We start from the raw sequence: 21,379 nt of genomic DNA, 5'->3' as shown, positions 1-21,379 counted from the left end.
CCATTACTGAGGAGGAGAAAGGTTCTGTTTCACCCTCAGCCCCACACTTTACTCCTCAGCCCCACACTTTACTCCTCAGCCCCACACTTTCCTCCAGCACAGAAAAGTCTCTCCCAAGCCCCCTCCTCTATTTCCTCTGCAGTGCTGGGCAGCAGCTTCTCTCTTTTTTCTCCCTGAAGCAGCTCCACCAGTACAGGTGCTCCTGTTCACCTTCCCAGGACCCAGCTAAAGAAAAGAAGGAGCCAGAGAACAGTGCTGCTCTTCCTCTTCCCCTATTACAGCAATATGAACATTCCTCCAAGCACCCACTGCAGTTTTAAATAGCCTCAAACCCTCCCTGGGTTTTCTACAGAAGGGTAGGAAACAACTTTGGTGGCTGTTAAACATGAGTGGGAAAGCAAAATATTTTAGTACTTCAGTCAAAAGAATAAACCAGGCACACACTGCCCCCAAACATCCCCTCAAATCCTGGATATTAACCTTTGCAGGAGTGTGGCTGACAAGAAAATTGGTTTTTAAAGGTACAATGGAAATGGACAGCAGCACCCTCCACAACTTCCTAGTGAAGTCCTAAACCAAAATACTGCTTGGCTCACAATTGCTTTATCTGTGAATAATGTTACCTAGGAACAACTGTTTTTTATAAACACATTATTTCCCCTAAGCATAAACCCCTCATGCTCTCTGTGCTGAATTAAGGTGTTTGTACTGATGGAAACATTTCCCTTTGTCCTGCCATGGAGCTTATGGTTGGTTTGCTCCAAACTACTCACATTTCATTCAGAAACTTTTCCCAAAATATCTCTTTTGCCCATTTTGGGCACAATGTTAAGCAGCAGTACAAGATTTAATTAATAAGAAATCCCATCTTTTCTGCATTCTCAAATATAAATTCAAGCCATTGAACTAAATGCCCACTGGAAAGATATCTGGTTTTGACCAGACCCTGCAGTTCCCAGGCTGAGACCTTTTTCTATTTAAAAGTGACCTGTGGGGACTGATTATGAACAATTTAAACTCTCCTTTCTCTCCCTCAGCTTCTGCCAGCTCCTACCTAAATTGAGATCACGTTCACTGCTCCTAAAACCTGGCAGGGTTCCATTAAGGCCCAGCTCCATTAAAGTTTATGAAGCTCTGCCAATTTCCATGGCAGAGAATTTGGCCTGTGGTTTGTTTAAAGGTTATAAGCCTTGCCTGCAAATACTACAATTCCATGTGGAATTCAGCTACTCTTTATTTTCTACAGCTGCCCATGTCAGCCAAAAGGTCCTTACTTTATACTCTGAGTGAAACAGAACAGTGAAATTATTGACCACCTTTAGGTATTCTTACAGGCTCTTGAGAAGGGAATTTTTATCACGTTAATTTACACTGTACTTATGAAATTTCATCTTTTGCCTCTTGCTGCTGTAAATAATTTTTGTTCCATATCTAGAAAAAACTTTTTTCCAACAATTATAGAAATAAAATAAAAGGCAGAAGTTTATTCACTCTACTTTTTACTAACAGAAATTCCAGTATAGGTTTCAGTGTATGAATTTAACAACTACCTGTACTCCTGCTGACCTGATTTACAATAATTAGTCAAAGGAAAGAGAACAGTCCCCAAACAAATTTCATTAGGCCCGAGGATGGAAGAAAATCTTTGTAGGAATCAGAAAAAAGTTACTCTGAAATATATGGCTCCTTATTTTAAACAGCCAATGGTGAATATTAATGTATTTTCAGCTAAAATTTCCTTTTGATGTTTTCCTGTAAGTGGACTTTTTTTGCTAATGATGTACTTCATAAACATGACAATTGTTGCCCATGATTTTTCCCAGCACACTGCCAAGGAATACATCCAATTTTAATGGGAAGAGCATGCAAAGGCCTTCTGAATGTTAGTCCTTGCAGAAAGAAGAGATTTATCTTCAAACAAAGATCCACTTAAATATGTTTGTGACAGCTGAGGAATTTATCTCCAATTCTTTTTGCCTGTGGTGTGCCACGTTGCTATTTTCCCCACAGCAGCATGCAAGCAGCAAACTAAGATGTCATATACATAATACAGAGATAAAAAATGACCCTATTTCCACGTCCATGTGATAAATGGAATGAAAGTTCAGTGAACACATATTTGCACATTAATTGAACTGCATGATTCTGTCCTGTTCAATCAAGTCACTACTCTGTGTACCACAGGAATTTTTTTCCCCAAGAACCATTAAACCAACTTTATTGCTTAAACACATACACATTTTCACCTATTTATCTTCCTGCCTTGCCAAGATAGAAGAAAAAAGTTACCTTGCATAAAGAAAATAGTTACCTCTGCATATTCACATGATTGACATATGTACACAGGAATTTATATGTGACTACATTACATCACTACAATGAGAATCTGAACTAAGTGTTGTTGTTCACTGTAACAATCACAGAACAAAGGTATTTGATCAACTTTTGTAACCTATAAATATTTAGGAGACATTGGGGCTTTGAGAATATTAAGTTTTCCCTCAGAAATAAGTTTCCTTTGGCTGATTTAATCATCAAGATCAATCTGGCCCATCTAGAGCTGTGACAGTGAGATACTCTCAAAACCCACAACTGAGGGCTGAGAAAAGTGTGATTAATACAGCACCTTGAAAACCTTCATCAAAACACGTCCAGATTCTCCTACAGGCAATGCAAACTCACAGCATTCAGCGAGAGGATGTGGAAGGAAAGTAAGAAACAGAATCAATAAACAAAGTGCACTTTCGAGTCAATACCAACCCTTTAGTGAGACAAGCTTATATTCACTCCTGTCTCCATCAAATTCCTGATGCACTTTATTGAAACACATTCTGGAGACATGTCCATAAAATGTGTGTGTTGATACACAGACACCCAGAAAGGGCGTGCAGCGTGGTTCTCAGCTGCCATTATTAAATCTCATTTTCTTCAGAAGCCTCCCAGGAGTACTGTGCAAACAGATCTGGGCAGGGCAGGGGGGTTGCTGCAATCTTTAGATCCTTGGGGGAAAATTCCAGTTTTGGGCTCAGTGGCTGAATCCAAACAGCCACATCGGGGCTGGGGAGGTCTGGGGACAGCATTTCCCCTCCAGGAGTTGGCTCTGCAGGGACAAGGCCAGCCTGGGTGCCAGCCCTGGAGCCACCACCACAGGGACTGGGCAGCATTTGGGGGAGAGGAGGACAAAAGAGAAACCTGTGGAAACTTTACAAAGCAGACCTCAAAAGAAAGACAGAGGCCCAAAAAAACCAACCAAACAGAAAAACTCCAAAAACAAGAAAACAAACCCAAAACCAACAAACAAGAAAAAATTTTACAAAACAAACAAGAAAAAAAAAATTAAAAAACCCAAACCCAGCAACCAAACCAAATCCAAGCAAATAAACCCCCAAACCCCAAGCCCAGTCAAAAGACTGTTTGCAGAAATAGAGACTTCATTGGGAAGGGCTGTGCAACTTTGAATGAAGCAAATTGAGGTAACTGAATTAGTCCATGGACCATTTTTTATACATATATTAAAAAAATATCCAAGTCTAAAGCCTGTGTAGGCAACAGAGTCACAGCTACCAGAAGCACATATAAGAAACTGCGTGGTATCATAGCCATGAAGATTTCAGTCAACAAATATTCTGCCCTCCTTTTGGGTACTCCCTCTCCTTGGAGCCCCATGAGACCCCTGGGTACTCTTCAGACTGTGCTGGGACATCACAAAAAGCCCCTTTTAAAATCCTACAAGACCCAAGCTTTTGTCACCTGAACTGAGTAAAGGCAATTTATGTGTCCAAGTCCTTACCAGACTGGATGACAATTAAAGCCCAGTATTTATTTAAAGAAATACAAAATGAAGGCTCAAGTTCCAATCATATATATATTATAAATACTCTAGTTAATAATTTATAATCAGTAAATTAGACAACTAGTAGTGTCTAAACTGATGTATTGCACTATTCAATCTCTCTGGGGGTTTATGAAAGTTTGCAATTTCCATTCATTATCTTTTGTTGAACTACTTGCTTTTCAGGGGTAGAAGCTTCTGCTTCCATGAGTAAAGTAGTCCCCAAACCATAAATTATATCCTAAAGTTTTGACATCATTTATTTTCATACCATTATACATGCCAACCTTTTGACTACTCAAGATCAAAAGAGTTGCTCTCCAGGCTCATATTTCACTATAGCTCTCATATTTTATGCAGCAAATTAGGTTTTACAGTAGCAGCTACAGCAAGACTCTGTCTCACACTGCACGGCTTAAAATTACTGCCCAGGATTTCAGACGGAAGGAGCACAACCCTAAAAATTCATGCTCAAGTTAAAAATGGATGAAAACTTTGTACAACTCTTCTCCACCCATTTCGTGTAGTCTTTGTACATCTCTATGTAGATAATGTGATTAAACTTCAGGACTGTAAAAGGCAGCCAGGATCCCGCCTTTGGTGATAAAAGTTGGAAGGGAACCCATGAAATCCTGATGAGGGAGGTATTTGGTGTGTTCAGAGGGGGCTGCACCCCAGGCACATCCCAGGGTCACCCACCAGGCACACACTGCCTGGAATTTCTTTCCTGCCACGTTTGGAGTGTCCATATTAACTTGTCAGGATAATTGCTCCGGCTGGGAGCTCCCATCACTGCCAATCAAGGGTTTATTGGGGATCTGAAGGCGCAGAAGGTGCTCAGCAGGGTTTATATGTGACACTGAGCTACCCAGAGACACCTTGCACTGGGAGTTCAGACCCTCACTCAGCTTGCATGATTGAAAAATACTTTTTAGTGGAAATAACTGAAGGCATGACATCAAAATCCCAGTTTCTGCACAGTTACAACAGTTCAGTTCTAAAAGCTTGAGAATTAAATACAATTTTCATTTATAATTCTTGATTTTACACTTGAAATGATATATATTCTTAGTTATACAGAATTAGGGTATTATTGAAATTATCTTTTTAAGAAGAAGTACTGGAACCTATTTACACAAAATTTGTGATAGCTCGATTTAGCCAAATATAAAGTGATTTCAACAGACCAAGCAAAAATTACAATCTTACTGCAATAATTATCCTCTTGATAAATTCTGAAGTCCCCCTACAAACTACAGAGATTTTAAATGCCTTAAAATAATCAAAATTATGACCACAAGGAAAGCTTTATGCTATACTCCTATAGACACATAGTTTTTTTAAGTCACAAATATTTTCTTGCTGTAAATACATTAAAAATAGGAACATTAAAAAAAATCCTAATAGCAAATTCTTTATTAGTCATCATGATTGATCCCCCCATGCCTCATTCCACTTGGAGGGAACAGGGAATATAGAGCTGGGTAAGATTAACAATGCACAGTCTCAATCAAAGGCCGTGGCTGATGCAGAGTATTGATGCATCAGAACGGGGAGAAGCTGTAATCCACTCACTCATCCTGAAAAACAACCTGAAAATAGAAATGGAAATGTCTCCTGTCCTGAGCACGCACGTCCCCTGCAGTGATGGCACACGAGGCCCTTGCATGTTAAGTGTGCTGGGGAGAGCAAAGTAGGGCAGGGGGTGGAGGGAGGCTGAGTGACATGTTTTTATCTGCTGTGGGGTTTTAATACAGCACCTGCAATTTACCCTGACAGCATCCAACCAAGCATTCATCTTTCCCCAGATAAAGTTCCCACTGATATCATAGTTTTCCCATAGAAATCAATCAGACAGCCAACAGGATTTAAAAATTCCTCATGAGCTGGCAGAAAGAATTATAAGTCTAGCAGGAGCAGGGCACAGTGCAAAGCATCGAGCCAGTGACAGTAGGACAGTATTGGTAGGGGCATATTTTCTGAGCAAGCTCTGCTATCTGTTTACACACACATCTCAGGGACTCCTCTTCCAACAGGAGTGAGTTCACCTTGGCCTCAGCAGCAGGCGACAGGAGCAGGTGTGTCCTGCTGGCAGTGAGACCCCAGCTCTGCTGCGGCCTCACCACAAGATCCCCTCATTCCTCTTGAGCTGTGCTCTGCATCACCCCAGAGTGTGTCAGACACAGCCTGGCGGGCTGGGATTGCCCCTGGCACCACAGGAGCTGTGCAGGGCACCACAGGAGCAGTGCAGGGCAGGCAGACAGGGCTGGGATTGTACCTGGTACCCCAGGATCAGTGCAGGGCAGGCAGACAGGGCTGGGATTGTACCTGGTACCCCAGGATCAGTGCAGGGCAGGCAGACAGGGCTGGGATTGTACCTGGCACCCCAGGAGCAGGGCAAGCACACAGGGCTGGGATTGCCCCTGGCACCACAGGAGCAGTGCAGGGCACCCCAGGAGCTGTGCAGGGCAGGCAGACAGGGCTGGGATTGCCCCTGGCACCCCAGGAGCTGTGCAGGGCAGGCAGACAGGGCTGGGATTACCCCTGGCACCACAGGAGCAGTGCAGGGCAGGCAGACAGGGCTAGGATTGCCCCTGGCACCACAGGAACAGTGCAGGGCAGGCAGACAGGGCTGGGATTGTACCTGGCACCCCAGGAGCTGTGCAGGGCAAGCAGACAGGGCTGGGATTGCCCCTGGCACCCCAGGAGCAGGGCAAGGCAGGCAGACAATAACCTCAGCCAGCACAAACCCTTCTCCTCCCCCTCTGTGGCCCCTTTCAGACCATATCTGCTGTGGGCACCTTGCACATGCTGCTCACATCGCTCCTGCAAACACATCACCTGCAAACAGACAGGATTGCTCATACACATGTTACAAATAAAAATGCAGGGAAGTTGCCTGTCCTGTCAGAGGATTCTCTTTCTCTCTCCACCCCGCCCTGGCAGCAGCAGAGGGTGGATGAAGGGAATTCATGTTCTGCCCTTTTCTGAACAGCGCTGCTCCTCAGGCCTGACCTGTTCCTTCCACATCAGGGAAGGGGGGGCTGCACACTGAAATTTCCCGATAATCAAGGACCTGATGGATCATTGTGTAAATCAGTCACACTTCTGTTATCATTAGAGCCATAGTCTCCTTATTATTCTGAGGTTTCCTGTAAACTCTGATTTAATAACCTCCTTGGGCTTTGAGCTGATTTTGATTCCATTTTACTGAGACATATTGGCACCCTTTTCTTTATGAGAGTAAAAAATAGGCTGCCTTGACATTCCTCCCATTAAAGCAGGCAGAGAGCTAACACAAAGTTATGCTGAACTTGTATTTCAATGAGGCATGACCTCTCACTTCTCACAAGAAGGCCTTGAACTTCAGTGTATCATTTATTCAAATATTGCAGAGGAAAAGAGGAATCACAACAAGTTTTCTCTGTTCTATTTTGGTAACTCCATTTGTTTCAGAAAAAGGAAAAGAAATTATGCTTTGCCTAACATAAAGATCATTTATTCTCACTGCTAATTAGAAAGAGGAACACTGGAAAGTCAAATAGTTTGCTGAATGAAACATCTTTTCGTGGGGAAAAATGTACATACAAAAAACAATAAAAGGATTGGATGCCATGTACCTGTAATGAAGTTAGAAGAATGGAAAAATGGCATTTCTCAAACTGTTGTTCCAGCAAATTACATGAAAACTTACTTTATAGTGTGTTATGGGAATTGCTGCAGTGTATAGCTATATTTGAGACTGATCTCAGGCCCATTTTGTGATGGCATTAACAGAATCTCTTATGGGTTTGAACAAAAAACCAGGGTAAGCTGTGATAAAAATCTTTGTGTCTGACTACCTATGCATGAGTTATTCCTTTTTAAGATGCCTCTGACTTGCATATTTACAAGACTGTGACCCTAACAGACACGGTGTGGGCAGATTTGGCAGTTGTTTTTGGAAGGCTTTGCTGCCTACAGCTTTGACTCTGTCACTGTTTGTTGTCCCTTTGTGTTAAAGGATGGAAGGAAGGTCCTGGGATCACTTGACAGCTTCCTCTAGATGTTCTGTCTCTGTAGTGCTATGTGGCAACCAGCATTTAGAAATAACCCAGCTGGTTTGTATCCTCCTAAAGCATTACAAGCTGCACAAACACGCTAAGTTTTCATCCAGACTTCATACAAAATTTAGTAAGGGAACAGAGCAGTGTCACCTAAGAACAAAGGAAAAGGAATAAACAAATTTCAAGACTACTTGGATCAACAGTTCAAGAGCAACCAAGTAGAGGCTCTGATAAAAGATTTTAGAAAACAGATGTAAGTGCTTTTTTATTCAAAAGCAGAGCAGAGAGCTTCCACACCAGCACTCCAGGAGCAAACAACAGAGGAGCTCTAATGAACAAGACCTGACCCAAAGGTAAGCCAGAACAAGGGAGTTTGGGGTCGTATCTTTCTCAGATACATCTCTCTCATGTCTTTCTTCATGAAGAGCCAAAGGTAAAGCAGAATCAAATCAAATCAAATCAGGAAAAACACAGGGCTACTCCTCTAATAGCTGAGGAAATGTCCTGAGTGTCTTGTCATCCCCACAGTTATGTAAGGACTCAAAGCTCCACCAGAACAGTGCTGTGCCCATGAAGGTTTCAGGAAGAAATTTTGGGAGGCTTGCCATTATGTCGAAGGAATCTTTTCCCTCAAGCTGAAAATTCATCAACCAGTTCTGCATGCTTGTTATCTTTTAATTTGCTATTTTATGTGAGTTACTGCACTGAACTCAGACTATTTCCAAACAACACCAATACCCGGATTCAGGAGAATAATTAATTAATCTTTACTTTCAATTAGGATTTGCCCTGTATTGGGGAACTTTGGCAATCCTTCTGAGCACTTTCATGAATGGAAGAAACAGCACCCAGCCTTAACCTCTCCCACACAGATCTGTGCCTACAAAGTCAGCAGGCCCACGGGCTGGGGCACAAAGGTCAGCTGCTGAGTTCTTAAAGAGCAACCAAATGTGTTAACTCAAGGTTTTGAAATCAATAGAGTACAAAACAAAGCAACTCAACTGGCCAAAGCAGAAAACTTTCAGTATTCCCAGAATTTTACACACAGGAGAGAAAAAAGTACACGAGAACATTTGACAAGTAAATAAGAGAACAGGAGTATAGGAGGCAGCAGAGTCAATAGTAGTACCCACACAATGACAAATCTCAGCCCCCAAAATCCCATTACAAAACAAGAAACTGAAAATGACCATTAGTGGGCTCTTGATAGAACAGCACCAAACCTTTGAACAGTGCAACAGTGAAACAGCAGATACAAATCCTACTTCTGAAACTCCCTGAGACAAGCCAAGTATGCAATTGAATCAGACCAGCTAAATTGAACACTGATATTACAGTCTCAATCTAAATAAAAATGAATGATCTCATTCTTTTGCAGTATGCAAGTGAACTCATGTTCTTGTTCTTTAAAGTAGCTAGCACAGTTTATCTATTCTCTTTAATAATGCAATTTAATTTACCAAAGGTTCATATTAAAAATTTATCTGACTCCAGCAGTTAGAGTCACCTACACATTTTGTCACAGTTAAACATTAGCTTTGGAGCACATCACAGATTCCCTGCTGTGAGTCCAAGCAGGGTTTCACAGAGGAACACTCTGAGCTTCCAACTGACGTTACAAATAAATGACTCAGGAACTGTACACCAAATTAAAATATCTGCCAGTTATTAGAAGTGCAGTGACTTGTTCAGCAGCAACGTTCAGAAGAGGCAAATGCAGTCGAACACGGGTGTGCTCACAAAGGACTGCCACTTTTGCTTTAGCAGTCAGTTATTCAAAACATATTTCAATAATCGGGGTATTTTCACCTCTAAGAACACCTTCAGACCATTCACAAATACTCACACATGGAGAGCAAAGCTGACAAAATGAATGTGAGTCCAAAAGGATCGAGCTAACCTGCAGCAATGTCAAGCACCTAACGTCCAACGCTGCCAGTGGCACTCCAGAATTCAAAGAGAACTCAGCTGGGCACAAAATCCAGCTGCTCTTCCACGCTCCAGCCTGTTCAAGCAGCTCATGGCATATGGCACAGGGAGAGTGAGGAGAACCAGATGTGGAGGTGGACAGAACACGTGCCAACCCCCAGAGCCACCTCTGGAGCAGGTACAAACCTGCTTGGCTGAGGAGCAAAAGAGAAGGATGGAAGGGCACAGGGCAAGGTCAGCTTGCACCTTCTGGGGGTGGGAAATGAACCACACACTGAACAAGGCTCTGAACCGTGGGGTTTTGATGCCATGGAAACCTTCAGAAAGAGCTGCACAATGGCAGAACTTTCCTAGAAGGGTTTCATGAGCTTGAATATTGTTAAACCATGACCAGATTTCCAAAGATTGGCTCATTAAGCACTAGAAGCAGCACAAATGCCATCCTGAAGTAACTTAAACTTTCACCCCAAAATTGTAAGCTCTATCAGAAGCACAGGCAGGTATTTAACATTCCACCAGTATAAGACAGAATTCCCTACCTCAGCTTTGCTGGCATCCAGCGATGTCAAAACCTGAAAATTACAGGAAAAATGCATTAGTATTGATCCAACAAAACAGGAGTGGGATTAATTGGCTTTGGAGGTAACTGACATCAATTGGTTGTTATGGCTTGAGGGAACAGAACTGAAGAGAGCTGTCTTTCACACTGAGACTATTCACCTCTCATGCACATCAGAACGCAAAACCAGGGATATATTAAACAGCAAAATTCAGGAATGTTGGGTAAAAATCCAGGAAATATACCAAAAGAGAACAGGGAAAATATTTCTATTTTTTGTTTCTGTTTTTACTAAATTTTATTTGCTGATGATGAGCAATGCAACCATAAGCCCAGGACACACTGTGAGAAGAGTCCAGTTCCACAGTGGTGGAAGCAGCACTGTCTGCAGACCACGTCCCATGTGGGGTGTGACCAAGGAGGTTTTGGCAGATCCTTCCCACCAGGGACACTCTGCTGGGCACAGGTTTGGCCAGGTTTGTCCTCCTGGGAGCTCCAGGGCTGGCCTCCAGCAAGCAAAGCTGCCCTGAAGCACAAACACCACCGAGTGCTCTGCCACTCCAGGGCTGCACTGAGCTCAGCTGAGGGCAGTGTCTAACGCCAGGGAGACACAAAGCCAACTGCTCTGAAAACTGCACAAAATCCACAGTGCAGAGGCTGCCAATACAGAGAAATTCATCACTGATATTAAAGCAACTTAAACATTTTAAGACACATATACATTGTTACAGGTCAAACAACAGACATGAAGTTAATAAGCTCACACTGGGCTCTGAAGGCTGTTAAACCATGGTGTAAGACAAAAATCTTTGTTAGAACTTTATGTCACAATATTGTCACCAGTGCACTAGGTTGAAAAGCCCTTAATAGTCTCCTCACAAATTCCAGACTGACACCTAGCTATAATTCTGTCTCCAGGAGAATAGATCTTCCTTTATATTGGTGTTAATCATCACTTCTAAAGGACACCAGCAATTCTCCCAAGCTCCCAGGAGCAGCAGGAGGAGTGCCCAGCCGTGACCCTGGCTGAGGGAAGGGGGAGGAGAGCTCTGAAACTCTGTTCAGTGTTTGTTGAGCAGAGCTCAGCCTCACAGCAAAGGAGACAATTTGTGTGCAGAGCTGCTGTTCAATGGAAGGCATCTGTGGATTCATCAAAAACTTATTCCAAAGGAATTTAGGAATGGAAATGAACTCCTGTCACATCAAAACACAGTACCTGCAATCACAAACAGTTATTTAATTTAACCTGATTCAAACCCAGGTTCAGCTCTATTTGAAATGTGTATCTTTGTCACTAATGGGATTTTGGAAGCTGTTCAAGAATTTCTCTCACACAAGCAGAACTGAACTTATTTAAATTCTATTTATTTACAAACAACCCATCACCTTTTTGTTGTTGTTGTTATTCCTCTTCATCAACATTTTTTAGTGCTAGCAGTTATCTTTCCTTTCCAAAATGAGCCATACAAAAAGACATCCCTCCCTTCCCTGCTGGCATTGCCTTAGGTCACTCTGGTAAAGTCCCCTCACAAAAAGGTCTTGTTACTAATAGACTCCTAGAATTACACTCCACTTATATCTATTTAATTACATCTGTCTTGGAGGCAAGTGACTAAAGGCACACATTGTAGATGAAATACCAAAAACCTGCCTTAAAAGACCAGAATCTGGAGTGGAGCTTCCTGAAGCTGCCATAAATCCTGCTCTGAGCCCTCTGTCAAAAGTGCCTATCTCCTCCCTCTATCAGCTTGGCAAGAAACGTGAATAGAACTGAACAGGGTGACTGTTCCAGCCAGGGCTCACGAATGCCTTGCAAGGCAATTACTCTTCTATTTTAATAATTCACCTTGCATGTCCAAAGACTGTATTTCTCTTTTATATTTTTGTACCTCCCTGGTGCTTTAAAGCCACTCAATGGTCAGCTGGACCACTGGACATATTATGTCCCTGTCTTCCTTCTCCAGGTTATTGTCTGATAAATCCCTGCTCAGCAGCTGAATTCCAGTTAGTTCTTAGAAGCATGACCTTTTCCTTGCTATTACTAACATTAATTCACTTTTATTTCAATCTGCAAGCCCATCCATCTCTTCCTGGACAGCACACCCGGCTCCTCTGTGTTAGCAATTCCTCCCAGCTTCACATTTTTATCAAATTCCATTAGCACATCCTGAGGCCAAGCATACTAATGACAAATTATCAAAGGAAATGACAAATAACTCAACACGGTGACTCTGCTGAGAGGAGCTTTCTGTTGAGCAGGGCAGCCCCAGCTGACCCTGGTTCAGTAGGTCAGGGTGCCAGGCTGTCACAGCAGAGTTATCCTGCTGAAACACTGCAGCAGCCCCAGCTACACAGCTGGGAGAACATCTGCAACCAGGCTGGACACAGGGGCATGAACAGACCCTGAGTTATTCTGGGAGCTCTGCACAACCATCCTCACACCAGAGGGATCATGATCTTTGCTAGTATACTCACCACTGCACCCGTGGAGACACAGATGGAGTGTTTCTACCTAAAATAATGACATTCCTCAAGCTAATGTTTCATTAGTAAACAGTAAAACACATTAATTTAATATTATGGGTCAAACAACACTCATGAAATTAATGAGCTGACTATTGTTAGTCTGTGAAGGCCTGACAATTATCAAAAAGTTTTAATAATGATTTTTATTTTAAGTTTATGTGTTTTAATTCACTGAGAGTGAATCCTCATTCTATTTGTATGACTGATTTCTTCCTCCCCTCACTCCTACCCCCACGTTCCTGAAACTTGTGATTTCTGGCCCAGCAGCTGCATCTCCTGTCATGTTTGAGGAGCCAGTGAATGGAGACATGGGAGCAGTGTAATTGGCACGAGAAAGAATTGCAGTTCCAAGCCACCCTTTGCTGAGGCTTTTGAGGAAGTGTCTGTGTGTCACAGGGTGATCACTCAATTAAATCCTCTCAGAGGGCACTGCCAGCTCTCAAGCTCCTTAAGCAGAGCTAAGATCTGCAGCCAAGGCACCCGAGACACAAAGTCAATTTATCCAGCCCCATCCCAGCCCATCCTGGGTGAGGGAGCACTTGGAATGGTGTGTCCATGATCAGATAATTATTCCAGAACTGGGAATGGGCTGGGCCGAGGGAGGAGCAGGGAGCAGGGCTGGGCTGCAGACAAGGCGTGTCCCCATTAGCTCACCTCATTCCCTTTGCAATAATATTCCCACTGCTCTCCCCACGGTGTGTGTGGGATGATGATCGTGTTCTCTCCCCTGCTGCTCCCCAGTGACATTTTATGCCCCAGTTAAAGCCACAGCAATTTCACCAGCAGGAATTACGGCTCAGCTGAGGGATCCTTGTCTCTCTGCTGTAATCCCTCTGTGACATAACAAAACCGTGGGTTTATGTCACTTTCCCCAGCAAGATGCAATTCATCCTTCTTGTGCTACAAGCTAGACGTGACTGACAGAAAACATCTTGAAAAATGGCTTTTTGCTGTTCCTGGGAGTTGTACTCAGTGCAGAACTTCCCATCCTGCATGAGGAAACCTGCAAATGCTGACAAAAACATTGACATGGCGATGGCACTGCAAGGAAGGCAGAGCCTTTTAAACAATGTTTACTGCTTTTAGCAGTTCGAAAGGCCTTATCTTGAGGTGCATGCATCCACAGCTCCTCTCCCCAGAAGAGAGGACAAGATTTGCCATCCTAATCCAGGAAGCAAACAGCTGCTGTTTGTTTCGTATCCAAAACAACACCTTAGCAGAAAGAAGTAAAGGAAACTTTCTTGAAAGAAGAAAGCTCCTCAGTCATGAGACTGGACAGCTCATTTAGTATCAAAAATACATTAAAAAATACATGAAATTCCCTGTGTCAAAGTTCAGAGACAAAAAAAAAAAAAGGAAAAATTGAAAGGTACATATTTTGAGCCAGGATTCTCATCTATCCTGTGCTTGAAGGTGAGTGATCATTTCCCCGAACTATCCCATCTCACCCACGTGTGAAGCCCTTTTTCCATCACTGATTTTTCTAAAAAAGAAAAAAATATATTTTCCTAACTTTTTTCACCTTCTCACATCAATCTGAAACTTGTACATAAAAAAAAACAAAACAAAACAAAACAAAACAAAACAAAACAAAAAAAAAAAAAAAAAACAAAAACAAAAAAAAAACCACCACCAAATCAGTTTTTACCTTTAATATCTTTTCCCCTTCCCTGGAATGAGAGAAAGGATTGAAAAAAAAAATGAGGCCAGGGCTAGAAAAACATATGCTGCAAATAAACACTCAAAATAGGCTAAAGAAAACAATCTTTGGCAGTTTGGACTTTAGAAACTTGTTTGGAATATTAGACATGGAGGATTTTAAGCATGAAGAACAGATATAAACCTAGAAATAGTATTAATGGGATTGGAATTGTTAATGGTTAATGTCAAGACAGAATTAATTTTATTTCTTTTCAGACACAAAATACCTGACAGACAGACAGTCGTGGAGACCAACACCTCCACTGCTCACCCACTCTGGAATCTGCTGCAGCAACACCCTGCAAGGGAACTCAGCAAGATTTGCACTGAGGAGATCAAGGGCAGGGACCTGACAAGGTCCTGTGGGTGTCCTGGCATTTATCTGAACAAATGTGAAATTCTACTTTCAAACTTTGTCCCACTGAGCTCAGGCAGCATTAAAAATCACATTTGATAATCACTGTACTGCTCAGGTGGTATTAAAAACCACCATTTGATAATCACTGTGCTGCAACCTTTTATTAAATTGGGGATGCCCCTGAGGGTGGGCAGGGATGGGAGGTTGATTGCCCACTGGCTTTTCCCAGTTTTGCCTGCCTGGAGCTGTGGCCAGCCTGGCTCCTCAGGATTCAGAACAGATTTCTGATGGTGCCTCCCAGTGCAGGCTCTGAGCAGAACCTGAGCTGCTGGAGCAGCTTTATGACAGGAGCAAAGGCACCAGCCCTGTGCTGAGTGTTCTTCACTCCGTGATGGGAACAATTACCTGTAATCTCACTGCTTCACTGAGATAAACAACAGCAGGGGAACAGGAGAAAGAGAAAAGATAAAACCAAACCAACCAACACGCTGCTAGGAATACTGCAATGTACTGCCTGGCACTTCTAGTGTTGACAAAATTAGAAAAATAAGCCAAACCATATTGTAATACTTCACTTCCTAAAGCACTGTGCCTTTGAAACATGGAATTTTAATGCATCTTGCCGAATTTAGTGAAGTAATCATGATAAATATAGCCATACATCTAAATTGTTCCTTAAACATATTTAAATTTCTCCATCAAAAGCATAGAAAAATATGCATGCAAGAGAGATCACCACCTTGCTAAAGCAGTTCTTGCTAATTCATCAGTTTCCATTCACCTCCTTGATTTCTAAAAGCCATTTGGGAAAGAGAAGCAAAATTAACTCTTACATCCCCACTCCTACCTAAGCCCACCAAGAAACCCTACATGACCCTTTATAAACCTAATCCTTAATGGTCACCAAAGCTCCTGAGTGTCAGGAAGGTGGGACTTGACCCAAAAATGTTAACTCATCAAGGCTGGGCTTTTTCATTTGTGCTCTTACCCTCGTTCTGACTAATGCTCAAAAAAATTCTGAACTAAAACTATTTTTCTTGATTAACACCCTGGATATTTTTTAAAACTGTCTGTGAAGGCTTTAAGAGGTTTATTTATAGCAACTCCTCTCTTCTCAACATAAACAAAATAGCCAAAAAATAGCCAAACTGAGATTCTCTGGAAAAGACAACTCTAAGACCGATTTTTGCCTGGGACATGAAAATGAGCATCTATATTTTTAAAAGCCAAGATTTAATTTTTTAAAACAAAGTCCTGGGCCCCACAGAAGCTGGAAGGGTAAAATGCTGCTCTTCAGTACCTGCCCCTGAAAGCACAAGTGAGAAATTCCCGGGGTGTCCTGCAGGATCAGCTCTCTGGGGCTTCCACAAGGCCAAACATAACAACCCATGGCTGTTGCACATGAGTGCCCAGTAAAAAATCCAATCTGTTAAAGGCATACATGAATGGAATATGCTGAAGGGAGAACAGGGGGAATCAAGACTCATATTTCATAGATATGTATCTTTAATTAAATTTTGCTCAGTTTATTTACTGCTATGGATAACAGCATTAGGTTACTCCAAATTTCTGTTAACTCAGTAAGTCTACAGGCAATGACTTCAGCAGCTGGTGAAAAATATATCTGCCCTTAACTACATCCTAATAGTATTTGTGATGCTCAGTTAATATTGGCTGTTTAAGATCTTTAACCTAAATTTCCCCCATAAATCAGTCTGCAAAACGTGGAGTAGTTATCTTGGACAGTTCACTTAATATAAGAAGTCTCAGTCATAATGTCATCTTTTTATAAATTTCTGTAATGTAACCTGAATGAACTCTGCAAAATAAATAAATGAAAGGAAAACAATCCCTGAAACCCTTGTTCTAACTAACTTATACAATGCTTTTCATGAAAGAGTCTGTATATTTGTGTGTCTGGTACAAAGCAGTTGGAAACTAACGTGGTTTTCTCTTTGAAATCAGAACTCACTTTCACAAAGCAACCTGAGCAGCACACAACTTGCCAAATGGCTCCTCTTTTACACAGGGAATAAATTCCATTACTCTTTTAATGAGGTAATGAGAGAAAACATCAATACATAATAAGTTACCCACAAAAAATACACAGGTTTTGTGTGCAATAAAATGCATGGTCTTTGTTTGCTGTCCTTTTTTAAAAGTAACCTCAACCTACTTTATCCATACCTTCAGCAAAATATCCACATGCACTGCTGCCCTGCTGCCTAGGATAATCTTGGCAATTTCTAGAAGTCAACAAAAGTAGGATTTCACATTTATTAGATGGCAGAAGTTCATGATCCGGAATGCAATTGCAATAAACTAAATCTGAAATTCAAGGTAAACAAAGCATTTTCAAGTAAACCATTGAGCCACTACAGCTTTTCCATGGATTCTGCTAAAAATGACATTAATGCTCCCTGCTTAATTTAGCAAGGAAAAAAACCAACCCTGGAATATAAATATAAACAAAAAGATCTCTGCTGATTTTTTTTTTCATGTGTCAATAATTCTGTAAGGCTCCAGAGCACCGAGGGACAGAGTGAAAAGGCAGCAATGAAACGATTCCCTGGCCACGCCTGCCTCCCAGCACTCAGCAGCACTATTAGCACTATCCATTCCACCCAGGAGCAATAAACTCACAGTTTTTGGAATGCCCACATGATGCCAGAACAATATAAAAATAGATGATGAGGCAAAAGCGAGGCGGGTTTAGCGCGGGTGTCCTGCAGTAAGTGCCGTAATTGCACAGGCAGCTCATTACAGCCAGGCAGTCCCCTGAGCCTCCCCTGGCCCAGTTAAGCAGCAGTAATAGCAAGCAGCTGCATGAGGACATCAGGTCAGCACCATCATTAGCCCCGAAAATTGCGTGTCCATCCCTCCCGTGGCAGCCAGGCCTTCACACACCATCAGCCTGCCCAGCACCAGGTCAAACGTGACCATGGACTTCACCCAGGAGCTCCATCAGCAGTGACCCGCAGCCCTGCAGCCCCCACCCGGGGACAATTCCAGCTCTTTCATGGATTTGGGACACCCCGGGACCCTCAGGCTGTGTCAGGGGACAGGAGCTGGGCACTGCCACTGCCACAGCTGAGCCATCTCCCAGCTCTGCCCAGCTCGTGGGGATGCCTTGGGGTGGGTACCTGGAACTGAGGCTAGGCTCTGATTAAGAATCTGAGATTGAGACAGTAAAAACAGGTATCTATAAAAGGCCTTCCACAGATACACCTTGGGCAGTCAGAGCCTCCCAGGGGCTACACCCAAGGTGGGCAATGGTCACGAGTTTTTCACACAGTTATCAGTTTGGTCCTTTACACATGAGGGGTTAATCCTCCAATTACAGCTCCAGGTAATGAAGTCATTCACCCCCAGATTTTCCCCTCCTCAATTCACTGCTGTTTGCATTTTTCAGGGCCTGAGACAGTGAGGTGTCCTTGAGTTTCAGGCGTGGAGAGGAATTGTTTTGTCTGAATAAAACGGGAGAACAGCAGCTGACAGGCTATGGAGTTTAGAGTTATACACTAAAGCAGAATGTGAAAAATACAAAAGCTAAATCTTAAGGCACCATCAGGAAGGTGATACTGCCAGCAGCCACCACCAACAGGAATAGCAGGACATCCTACCCCCCATAAAATCTCTGTTGTTTGTTAACCACTCAGATAAGTCCAACAGGACAGGATGTCTCATAGGGAGCTGGTTTGGTGCCATGGGGTTAGCACTGCGCTGGCATCTCCCAAGTACCAATAAACATCGTGGTTTGAAGGGACACCTGACAAGGTAAGCTGGATTTCTGCTGGCAGCCAAACTTTACCACCATAAAAGCCACACCAAACTTTCACAAAGTAGAAATCTTCCATCCAGTTTTCCTGGATATGGGTGGAGTTTCTCCCATGAGTAGGGATGCCTACACTCCATGGTTACTACCCTGGGGTTAAATGAAGGAATCTGTACATTACCATTGTTTTGGTGGTAAGTTACATTCAGCTCCTAATCAATACCATTTCTTTTGCCAGCTTTAATATAAGTACCTTGATATCACACACTGTTTTATGATATTATAATGAACTATATTTTTTTTAGTTTTATGCAGTGTAGGAAGTAATTCTGATTAAGATCTTCCATCTGTTATCTTTTGTCTGTTCATTTGTCTTAATAAATAATACATTTTTATACAAATATATCTGATTTGCCATCATTAGAGCTTGTGGGACAAAGAAATTCAATTTTACCTCCATAACTGCCTTAAATTTAAACTGTTGCCAAACCCAAGGCTAAGGAGGGATTCACCCTCATTTAAAGCCCTTTCTGGGAAGGAGTTTAAATGCACAAAGGGATTTTCTCTGCCGCTGTACCTGTGGCAGCTCAGAGTCCCACACGTGTGTGAGGAGCAGCCGGGCAGCTCCTGCAGGAGCTGGGCTCCAGACTGGCCACTGTGGTGGCCCAGGGTGCTCCAGTCCCCAACAGCCACCCCAGGGCCACTGGCCATGGGCAACTGTGACCTGCCAGCCCTCCCACCTGCCCTGAGCAGCACAGATCCCCTCCCAAATACACCCTGCTATCTGGGCCAAATTTTCTGAAGCCTGAAAATTGCTGGCTTTTCCCAGGAGAGAGTTTTCAGCACTTTCTCCTTTCTCAGGCAGCTTTGTGTAAATAACTTTTCTTCCCATAACATTTCTGGGTAAACAATATTCCCTTCCCATAACAACCTCTCTCCCAGGTGTTGTTTGTGTCACTGAACCAATGCAGAGAGGTGTCCATCCCATGGACCAATAATGTGCCTTTTTAGCACAGCATGTTATCAGAAGGCTGAAAGGAATTGCAATAAAGCCTTCTGATGTTCTTCTACCTGCTGGAGTCAAGCATCTTTATTTTGTGTCTGATTGCAACACTGCTAAGAACACAACATCCCCCGAGAGCAGCACTGCACCATGGCATGCTGCCGGTTCTCAGGGGGTGTCTGGAGCCAGGGGTGGCTTTGAGGGACAGTAATGGGGAGCAGAAGGTGAAGTGACAGGCACAGGCATGGCTCTGTTGCCCCCACAGCCAGGGGCTGAAGGTCTGGCCTGGCACAAACACAGATCCCCATTTCCCAGGGGCGCAGGTTCCTCCTCCATCCGCGCCCCAAGGCCGGCAGGCACAGAAATGAAGACAGAGCTCTTGGCCAGCCTTCCCCCGAGCTCTGATGAAACTGCAGCCTGTGAACTCAGCCAAGCTCCTCTCAGGTCTGGGTGCTCACTCCCACCTTTCCCAGGGATGACTCCTGGTGCCCACAGCCCCTGGGGCAAAGCAAGGCCCCCCTGCGTGGTCCTGATGGGTTTTGGTCACCTGTCACAGGTGACACAAAAAGAACCACACGAGGACACGCAGGTGTGCAGAGCAGGAGAAAAGGGGGCGAGTTTATTTGCAAAACTCAATTTTATACATTTTTTATGGGGCTTGTGGATTGGAGGATGGAATTCCACATCTCAAACCACATTGGTCAAGACAACTGGATGTCACTGTTAGCCATGCTCAAATAACACACAGAGTCAGAATTTGGGAGAGCAGCAGAGAAAAATCTCCACCCTTTGTTTTATATTTATAATTACTTCCTATTATATACTTTTTGAAAGGTGACCATGGATTGGAGGGTGGTATTCCCACCTCTCACCCACATTGGACAAAGGAATTGTCACACAACCTCTCCTCTCCCTGGAGCAGAATGTGAAAACAATGGTAATATTTATAAACATTATCTCCTTGTTTACATCAGAGCATGAGAAGGTAAAAGACTTCTACTTTAATATGAACGCTCAGCAAACTAGGAAATCTCATGGTGACAACTGTTAATCAACTTTCTCTTCTCACCTAGAAATATGTAAACAATGAAAGACAGCAAAACCTGGCCACTGTTTATAGTACAAACTGTGAGAAAGTAAAATTTCTGACTCTAATACGAAGAACATTACAGAAGGCTTAGAAAAGTCTTCAAAACCAGGGTGACAGTCACCAAAGCAACAACCCCTCCATCAATGTCCAGGACTAACCAAGTCTGAGCATATGCTGCTGTTCCTCAAATTGTTTCCACCAGCGCTGGTTCTGGCTGGTTTGTTTTGGGGAAATTAATGATGATACAGCAAGGTCGTGGTACCTCTGCTGCAGCGAGCAGATGTTGGCACATTAGTGCCACCGGCCTGTGCTGCACGAGGACAGAGCTGCTCCTGAGCAGAGCCAGCCCCACCGAGCAGCCCAGCCTCAGAAATCCAGTCTAAAAGGCAAACACTGGAAGAGAAGAGCTCCTGCTCTTTCCAAAGCCATCGCTCTGTATAATCCTCATCAAAACACGCCACTTTTCTCTTTTTTAAAAATCAACCGGAGCCAGCAGAACAATAAGAAACTAAATCTTTTTTCCTCTCAGCAGCACAGACAGTTTTCAATGCCATTTGTAA

Source organism: Prinia subflava, chromosome 17, assembly GCF_021018805.1.
Source record: "Prinia subflava isolate CZ2003 ecotype Zambia chromosome 17, Cam_Psub_1.2, whole genome shotgun sequence".
In the NCBI taxonomy this organism is placed as follows: Eukaryota; Metazoa; Chordata; class Aves; order Passeriformes; family Cisticolidae; genus Prinia; species Prinia subflava.
The sequence above is the reverse complement of the archived record's forward strand: the minus strand, read 5'-3'. Positions refer to the sequence as shown.